Here is a 9,664-nt window from a genome sequence, read left to right on the forward strand (position 1 = left end):
TGATGATGTAGCAGTTACAGCTAGAAAACTTTTGATTGGAGGTCTTCTGAATCAGAACCAACCTAGGGTTAAACAAAAACAAAAGTCGTGTTTCCAGCAGATATATTGCTTTACATTTCTCTTTATGTTTAGCTTCTTTAAGAAGCAACAAGAAACAAGAGCGGGGGATGGTAATGTTTTAATTATGATACTGACCTCTTTCATCTATTTTCTTCACAAACAGCTGTTTGAAGACAAAACTGCACTACCTTTAGTTCAATTTCCCCCTTTATCTAATTCCGTCTCTCCCCCATCCCTCACCGGCACATACATGCCATGCGCACACACATGCACATACACACACACACACACACACACACACACTTACACATACATGCTCTCTTTCTTTCTCTTTCTCTCTCTCTCCCTCTTTCTCTCACAAACATACATATCTTTGCATTTCTACATACAACAAAAAGATGCACTTGCAAACAGATACACACTCAAGTATTTCTCTATATGTATATGTATATATTTATATATATCATCATCATCATCATCCTCATCGTTTAACATCCGTTTTCCATGCTAGCATGGGTTACACACACACACACATACTGTGAGAGAGAGATAAATATACAAGCATCACATAAATCCTTTGCCTTCATTTCTTTCTCTTGCTTGCTTTCTCTCTCTCTCTCTCCCTCTCTCTCATACATATAAACACACATGCACACACATCTATTTTCTTTACACCAACTCTCATCCTGGGATTTTTTACTGAATGACCCAGTTATCTTAACAAAACTGTCAGTACATCTGTAATTTCTAAGCTGTCTACACTGTATTGTTCAGTTATATAATTTACAATTTTTATGGATGTGTTTCTCAATATGTTATAAGTGTCATGGAGAATAGACACTTGGGTCCCCCTGGTTAGAAAAATACTGATGGGTTGGCAGTTGTTTGCAGCTGTTGTAGAAAAACAGGCTGTGCCAAACAGCCAGAATGGAGCACTACTAAATAGAGTTGTCCTAAAAGTGATAATCCAACAAAAATTGATTGGATCATATGGAAAAAAGAAAGAAGAATAGGAAATACTTGTGTTTCATTGGATGAAATACAGAACAGCATCAAGCAAATGAAACTTAGCCAAGTAGCTGTAAGAATGTTGACACCTATTAGCTAAATTACTTTAGAAGTAAAAGTTTAAAGTTTGAAGGTCATTTGAACATTGACAAGTCTTAGTTCACTTCCTGATATTTCTGAAGATGTTTTTCACACAATCTTTTTGTAGTCTTAGAAACCGAAATAATAATCTTTGACCTTGAATCAATATCACATTTGTCTAGCTTCACTTATATTCTGTTCTAGTTTGTACTAGATTGATTTTCATTAATTTGAACTCTGAACACCACATGGCGCTTTGCAGTGACTGCATGTTATAGTCACTGCCTCAGTAAGCTGTACATTCGTAACAACAGAAGATATGTGCTATAAATGTGCACATTCATAGAGTGTCTCATTGCAATATTTGTAAGTATTTTACAGATGTAGCATGTCTACTTATGCAAATACAAGCATAGTGGGCCAACAAGTGAGGTTGTACATGTGGGGAAATTTTGGTTGCTACAAATAGTACCCTGTTCCATCATCTTAAAAAAACAATAGATATTGTAATATTAGATAGGCTGAGGTGGAGATTATGGCTGGAATACTTTAATCATGAGTTTGCATATCAAAACTGAGTGACAACAACAACAACAACAACAAATATTTCTAACACCACACTAAACCACACTGGTATTTAATAATTAGAACCATTAAAGAAATATATATTTACATTTAAACAAAATAAAAAAAAAATCTCTTTGATTTTACAAGAAACATAATTATCTATTGACATGGATTGTATGGCTATGGGATTTAAATATTTTTAAATGGTTACTTTATGACAGGACTATTTGCCACTGCATACTTGTGTAACCTTGGGTTGTGTCCATCATTAAGATTATATTTCAATCTGTTCAGAATAAACCCATAGTTATTTGTGCATCTTCTAATAATCTTAAGTCATTACATTTGACTGGAACCATGGGGTTATAAAATGTTGGAAAACTCATTTTTACAAGAAATATCAAGAATAAAAGTCTATCAATAATTGTATAGATAACATCAGTTTTGAAACATAAAAAGGTAATGAGTAATATTAACGTCTTGATTTTATTGAGAAAATATCAAAAATAGTTGATGGCTGATGGCTGATATCTCTTCAGAACAAGAACCGTGGGAGAATACACCAAACATTCTAACCTCTTTTGAAATGAGATTATTGCATCTCAAAAGCAAGGAAAGAGCTGTTTCTATAAGCAGTTGAGAGAGTATAAGTATCTCTGAATATCTGTATATCACTGTATGTGTCTGTATATCGATGTAGATTTCTATCATTGATCACTTAATCTAAAGCAATCAATAGCTTCAAGGAGGTTCTCTCAACTGTCATATTGACCTTGATTTCTTTAAAATTCAATCAGTTTGGATAGAAAGAAAAGGCAGAACTGCTGTTGGACTACAGAAATATTAAATACCTATTGACTAGAAGAATTATAACTCCTGTATATTAATGTTAGCATTTGAGGTCTGGCGAGATAGTCGAGATGCTTGAACGGAGACGTGTTGATGTATGTTGTATGCAAGAAATAAGGTGGAGAGGAGGATCTGCTAGGGTCCTCACAGGCAAGGAACACAGGTACAAGATTTTCTGGGCAGGGAACACTGACGGGGTTGGTGGCGTGGGTATACTTATCGCTGAGAAATGGATAGATAGAGTAATTGAGGTAATCAGAGTAAGTGACAGAATACTTAAGATTAGAATAGTGCTTCATAATAGATTAGCAACCATTATATCGGCCTATGCCCCTCAGCCAGGGCTACCCGATGGACAGAAAGAGAAAGACAGTCTATGACACCCTACTGCAGACCACCTCATCGACGAACGACAGGGACCTTCTCTTGTGGCTGGTGATTTCAATGGGCATGTTGGACGACATGCTGGGGGCTTCCATGGCGTACATGGAGGCTACGGTTATGGTTCCCGCAATGAGGAGGGAACCAGGCTACTGGAGTTCTGCGATGCGAATAGTCTTATGGTCTGAAACACTAACTTCAGGAAACCAACAAGCCACTGGTCACCTACGATCGGGCGGCATACTAGCCAAATCGACTACATCTTGCCAAGAAAAAGGAAAGATGGCTGCTTATAAATGCCAAAACCTTCCCAGGCGAAAATGCACCCCACAACATAGACTGGTAGTTAGGACTTTAGGATCAGGACTAAGAGGGCGACTAGAAGACGACCAACATGGAGAAGAAGGGTCTGGAAGCTTAAAGCCCCTGCGAATGGACAGAGATTTAGAGATATGTTACTTGAAGCCTTTGACGAAGTGGAAGGGGGTATAGCTACACATGGGGTAGAAGACAACTGGACGTTTCTGAGGGACAACCTGCTGAAAGCCGCTGACCAGATCTGTGGCTGGTGCAAAGTCCCCTTAAGACCCAAAATACGTGGTGGTGGAACAATATTGTTGACAGGGCTATTAGACAAAAGAAACAGGCTTGGAAGGCCTGGAAGAACGGTGGTAGCAGGGAAGGGTATCAGACGCCAGAAGGGAAGCTAGGAGACAGGTCTATCTAGCCAGAGGGGAAGCAGATAAGAGAAAATTTGCCAATGTCCTGCGCCGTGAGGATGAAAGACTTGAGGTATTTCGTGTTGCAAGACAGGTGTGAGAGAGAATCGTGATGTGGTAGGAGAGAAATGTGTTCGCATGGAGGATGGTTCACTTGCGCTAAATGAGGATGCAAAGAGAGAAGCTTGGAGACGCCACTATGAAAGGTTACTGAATGAGGAAAATGAATGGGATAAAGAGAGTCTGCCGAATGTTGACCCTACAGAGGGACCAGCTATCCGAGTTGATAGTTCCGTGGTAGCTAAGGCAATTAGAAGCATGAAGACGGGAAAGCCCCAGGCCCATCAGGAATTACTGCAGAGATGCTCAAAATATGGCAGTGTCGGCTATAACCTAGTCACCCGTATAGTCAACCAGGTGATACACGAAGGAGTCATACCCAATGACTGGTGCAGCAGTCACCCGTATAGTCAACCAGGTGATACACGAAGGAGTCATACCCAATGACTGGTGCAGCAGCATACTAGTCAACTGCTACAAGGTAAAGGTGATGCCTAGATACAAATAATTACAGAGGTATCAAGCTGTTGGATCAAGTAATGAAGGTTACGGAGAGGGTCATAGCCCAACTAATTAGAGAGAGAGTTAGTTTAGATGAGATGCAGTTTGGGTTCGTGCCAGGGAAAAGTACCACTGATGCTATATTCCTGGTAAGGCAGCTGCAGGAGAAATACCTAGCCAAAGATAAGCCTGTACCTGGCTTTCGTTGACATGGAGAAAGCTTTTGATAGGGTCCCCCGATCCTTATCTGGTGGTCAATGAGGAAACTAGGGATAGATGAATGGCTGGTGAGGACTGTGCAAGCCATGTACAGAGATGCCGTAAGTAAGGTTAGGGTTGGCAACATGTACACAGAAGAATTCAAAGTAGAGGTTGGGGTCCACCAGGGTTCAGTACTCAGCCCCCTCCTATTATCATAGTACTCCAGGCAATTACGGAGGAATTCAAGACAGGCTGTCCCTGGGAGCTCCTCTACGCTGACGACCTTGCTCTTATTGCTGAGTCACTATCAGAACGGAGGAGAAGTTCCAGGTGTGGAAGGAGGGTTTAGAATCAAGGGGCCTTAGAGTCAACCTAGCTAAAACCAAAGTACTAATAAGTAGAAAGGTAGACAATCCACAAATATCTTCAGGAAGATGGCCCTGCTCGATCTGTAGAAAAGGTGTAGGTAGAAACTCTATAAGATGTACCCAGTGTAAGCTATGGACACATAAGAGGTGCAGCAATGTCAAAGGTAGGCTAACTGGGAAGATAGTTTTGTATGTGGCAGATGCTCGGGAGCATTAACCTCCGAAAATCTACAGAAAACAACTTCCGTCACTTTCCAGGGGGAAAAACTAGAAGTAGTTGATAGCTTCCGTTATCTAGGTGACCAAGTCAGTAGTGGGGGTGGGTGTGCTGAAAGTGTAACTGCTAGAATAAGAATAGCCTGGGCAAAGTTTAGGGAGCTCTTACCTCTGCTGGTGACTAAGGCCTCTCGCTCAGAGTAAAAGGCAGACTGTATGATGCGTGTGTACGAACAGCCATGCTACATGGCAGCGAAACATGGGCCGTGACTGCTGAGGACATGCATAAGCTCGTGAGGAATGAAAGCCAGTATGCTCCGATGGATGTGTAATGTCAGTGTACATACTCGACAGAGCGTTAGCACCTTGAGAGAAATGTTGTACCTAAGAAGCATCAGTTGTGGTGTGCAAGAGAGACGATTGCGCTGGTATGGTCATGTGGCGAGAGAATGGATGAAGATAGGTGTGTGAGAAAGTGCCAATCCCTAGCAGTGGAGGGAACCGTGGAAGAGGTAGACCCAGGAAAACCTGGGACGAGGTGGTGAAGCACGACCTTCGAACTTTAGGCCTCACTGAGGAAATGACCAGAGACCGAGACCTTTGGAAATATTCTGTACGTGAGAAGACCAGGCAGGACAAGTGAGCCCAGCCCACTTATGAATGCCTTTCCTCCCTTGGACACAAAGACCGGTTGAGGCAAGCGAAGTCGATATAGAACCTCATCCGACGACAGACACCCATGCCAATCCCCCATGCTTGCGAAGACATGTTGGGGCAAGCGAAATCGAAATCGAAACCGAATTGAACCAGCCAGGATCCCTGGCCTGGTGGTACGTAAAAAGCACTATCCGACTCGTGGCCGTGGCACGTAAAATACTCCAATGCGACCGTACGACAGGCACCCATGCCAACCCCCTTTGCTTGTGAAGACATGTTGGGGCAAGCAAAATCGAAATCGAATTGAACCAGCCAGGATCCCTGGTCTGGTGGTACGTAAAAAGCACTATCCGACTCGTGGCCGATGCCAGCACCGCCTCGACTGGCTTCCGTGCCGGTGGCACATAAAATACACCAATCTGACCGTGGCCGTTGCCAGCCCCGCCTGGCACCTGTGCAGGTGGCACGTAAAAAGCACCCACTACACTCACGGAGTGGTTGGCGTTAGGAAGGGCATCCAGCTGTAGAAACATTGCCAGATTAGACTGGAGCCTGGTGCAGCCTTCTGGCTTCCCAAAACCCCGGTCGAACCGTCCAACCCATGCTAGCATGGAGAACGGACGTTAAACGACGATGATGATGATGATGATGTTCCAAAGGTAGCAAGATGGCAGAATTCTTAGCATGGTGAACAAAATACTTAGTGGTATTTCTTCCTGATCTTTATATGCTGAGTTCAAATCCCATAGAGATCAACTTTGCCTTTCATCCTTTCAGAGTCAATAAAATAAAATACCAGTCAAGTACTGCAGTTGATGTAATCAATGAACTCCTTCCACAAAAATTACTGGCCTTGTGTCAAGATTTGAAATCATATAATCATTATTGTTCTGCAGAGATTTCCTACTTTTGTCTTTTAATGATTATTCAATGAAAATTAAGTGTTTTCAAATTCTAGCATACTCTTATTCAGAATTTCTGCACTATCACTTGTAGAATTTTATGGAAAAGTACCTTCTGGTTCTGATAAGATATTTTGAGTTGTAAATCCATTCTTGACATCCTACTCATTATCCAGCAAACATATGTACTGTGGAACCTTGTCTAAACTTCTAAACCAAATAAAAATTACTATATACATTTGTTCCATGCTACAAATGCATCTATTGCATCAAAACTGTGCTATCTGTGGTATTTATTAGTATCTTATAAAATCCTGTTGATGTTTTGCATTGGTTTTATATGACTCTCTCAGTTACCATTTATTGTTTAATTTATCACATTCAGCACTATAGACTTCCCTGCTTTAATATATCAGCTTTCACCTTTTAGCAGTTAATACAGATTCTTATAGAAATAATCAACAATAACACTCCAGTAAGTACACAGGTTTAAAAGAACAGGAGTCAGTGACCCTATGCTAAAGTTCAACACTACTATTCTTTATCATTCCATGAATCCTAAACACTTTAACAAACTACCTTTATATATATTTATATATATGACTATAAAATATTATATATATATATATATATATATATACACACACAGTGAAGATGCATGGCTCAGTGGTTAGAGTGTCGAGCTTACGATCATGAGGTTGTGAGTTCAATTCCCGAACCGGGCTGCGTGTTGTGTTCTTGAACAAGACACTTTATTTCACGTTGCTCCAGTTCACTCAGCTGTAGAAATGAGTTGAAACATCACTGGTGCCAAGCTGCATTGGCCTTTGCCTTTCCCTTGGATAACATCAGTGGTGTGTGGAGGGGAGGCTGGTATGCATGGGCGACTACTGGCCTTCCATAAGCAACCTTGCCCGGACTTGTGCCTCAGAGAGTAACTTTCTAGGTGCAATCCCATAGTCATTTATGATTAAAAGGGGTCACCTCATATATATACATGACTATAAAATATAATACAATATATATTTATATATATTTATATATATACTGGTAAAAATGGTAAGACAACAAAAGAAAGAAAGAGAGGAATTTATCTGTAAATGTAATATGTGACAATTATTCAGTAGCCATGATAAAATTCCGAGTTTTGGATGCCGAGATGGAAATCCATGCCGCCATTTCTTCAGTTATCTGGCCATCGAAAAAATGCCTCATTATGGTGGGCGGAATCCTGGAAGTACTGCTATACCAGGCCAACCCATAGCAAAGGCAGAGCAAGCCCCTAACTCTTCGCCTCATTCTAAAAATCAGTTTAATATCGATGGTCCCAAATAGGGACCGTATCAGATATTAAGCTAATAAGAACAGATGCTACATCTGATGGTTGGATAACTGAAGAGATGGTGGCATGGATTTCCACCTCGTCATCCAAAACTTGGAGTTTTATCATGGCTACCGAATAATTGTCACATATTACTTTTGCATATATATATATGTGTGTGTGTGGAGGCGCAATGACCTAGTGGTTAGGGGAGCAGACTCGTGGTTGTAGGATTGCGATTCCCAGACCGGGCATTATGAGTGTTTATTGAGCGAAAACACCTAAAGCTCTACGAGGCTCCAGCAGGGGGGATGTGGCGATCCCTGCTGTACTTTTTTGCCACAACCTTCTCTCACTCTTTCTTCTGTTGGCTTGCTCACTTAGCCAGCAGGGTGGCATCATTTGAAGGCTAAAACAATGCGAAGCGCATTGTGACCAGCGATGTGTAGCAACATCTGATAGCCTGGTCAGTCACGGTGATATATATATATAAACACACACACACTTACACACACACACACAAGGTGCTTCCACACATTTTCTGTCAACCAAGTTCACAGAGCATTAGTTGACTTGGGGGTTATAATGGAAGACACCTGCCCAAGGTGCAGCACAGTGGGACTGAACTGAAACCATAAGGTTTTAAAGCAAGTATCTTAACCACAGTAGCCATACTTGCACATGTAACTTTCAAACTTTTTTTCAGTTTTTCACCCCTTACCAGTTCACCATCCTGATTTCTGCCTACATGTAATAAGGGAAAAGAAAAGAATCAATTTTTAAGGGAAATAAATCTAGTAAAGATCGGTTTGAATAAGGATAAAAATTTTTTTTTACCTGAAGCAATTTCCTCAATGGGGAAGTCCCCTCAAATCTCAAGAATTTTTCTTTGGATTCTTGCCAAATATAGGATGGTACTTATCGTTGTTATTATTATTACTATTATTATTATTGTTGTTATTGTTGTTGTTGTTATTATTATTATTATTATTATATTATTATTATTATTATTATTATTATTATTATTATCATTAAGGTGGCGAGCTGACAGAATCATTTGCACGACAAGCAAAATGTTTAGCAGCATTTCACCCATCGCTACATTCTGAGTTCAAATTCCACCAAGGTCAACTTTGCTTTTCATCCTTTTGAGATTGATAAATTAAGTACCGGTGAAACACTGGGGTTGATGTAATCAACTAGTCCCCTGCCCCAAAATTGCAGGTCTTGTGCCTTTAGTAGAAAGAATTATTACTACTACTACTACTACTACTACTTATTTCTTTATTGCCCACAAGGGGCTAAACATAGAGGGGACAAACAAGGACAGACAAATGGATTAAGTCGATTACATCGACCCCAGTTCGTAACTGGTACTTAATTTATCGACCCCGAAAGGATGAAAGGCAAAGTCGGCCTTGGTGGAATTTGAACACAGAACATAGCAGCAGACGAAATACCACTAGGCATTTCGCCCTTCATGCTAACGTTTCTGCCAGCTCACTGCTTACTACTACCACTACTGCTAATTTTACTGACTATGCAACAGTGTAACTGCAGAATAATCTAGAAAATGAAATATTAAAAGTAAGAGAAATAATTTCTAAAATTTATAGAATTTCTAACATTTGATTAAATTTCATTAATTTCTGGCCATACTTTTAAAAGAAAACTCTAAAAGAATTATTTAAGAAGTAAACAAAATATAGACACATAATGAAAGGTGTGTGTGTGTGTGTGTGTATGTGTGTGTGTGTGTGTGTGTGGTGTGTG

The 9,664-nt window shown here is 40.5% G+C and overlaps 1 protein-coding gene and 1 non-coding gene across 6 annotated transcripts in view; one reads left to right on the forward strand and one right to left on the reverse strand.

Annotated features, from left to right (window-relative positions):
- Positions 1-9,664, forward strand: part of LOC115213367 (disks large-associated protein 1) — a 443,386-nt gene that overhangs the window by 188,954 nt on the left and 244,768 nt on the right. The gene's annotated exons all lie outside the window — the stretch shown is intronic.
- On the reverse strand, positions 7,785-7,972 carry LOC115213641. The gene has a single exon (XR_003881863.1). It is a non-coding gene; the product is annotated as a U2 spliceosomal RNA (small nuclear RNA).

The sequence above is a fragment of the Octopus sinensis genome, linkage group LG6 (genome assembly GCF_006345805.1).
Source record: "Octopus sinensis linkage group LG6, ASM634580v1, whole genome shotgun sequence".
In the NCBI taxonomy this organism is placed as follows: domain Eukaryota; kingdom Metazoa; phylum Mollusca; class Cephalopoda; order Octopoda; family Octopodidae; genus Octopus; species Octopus sinensis.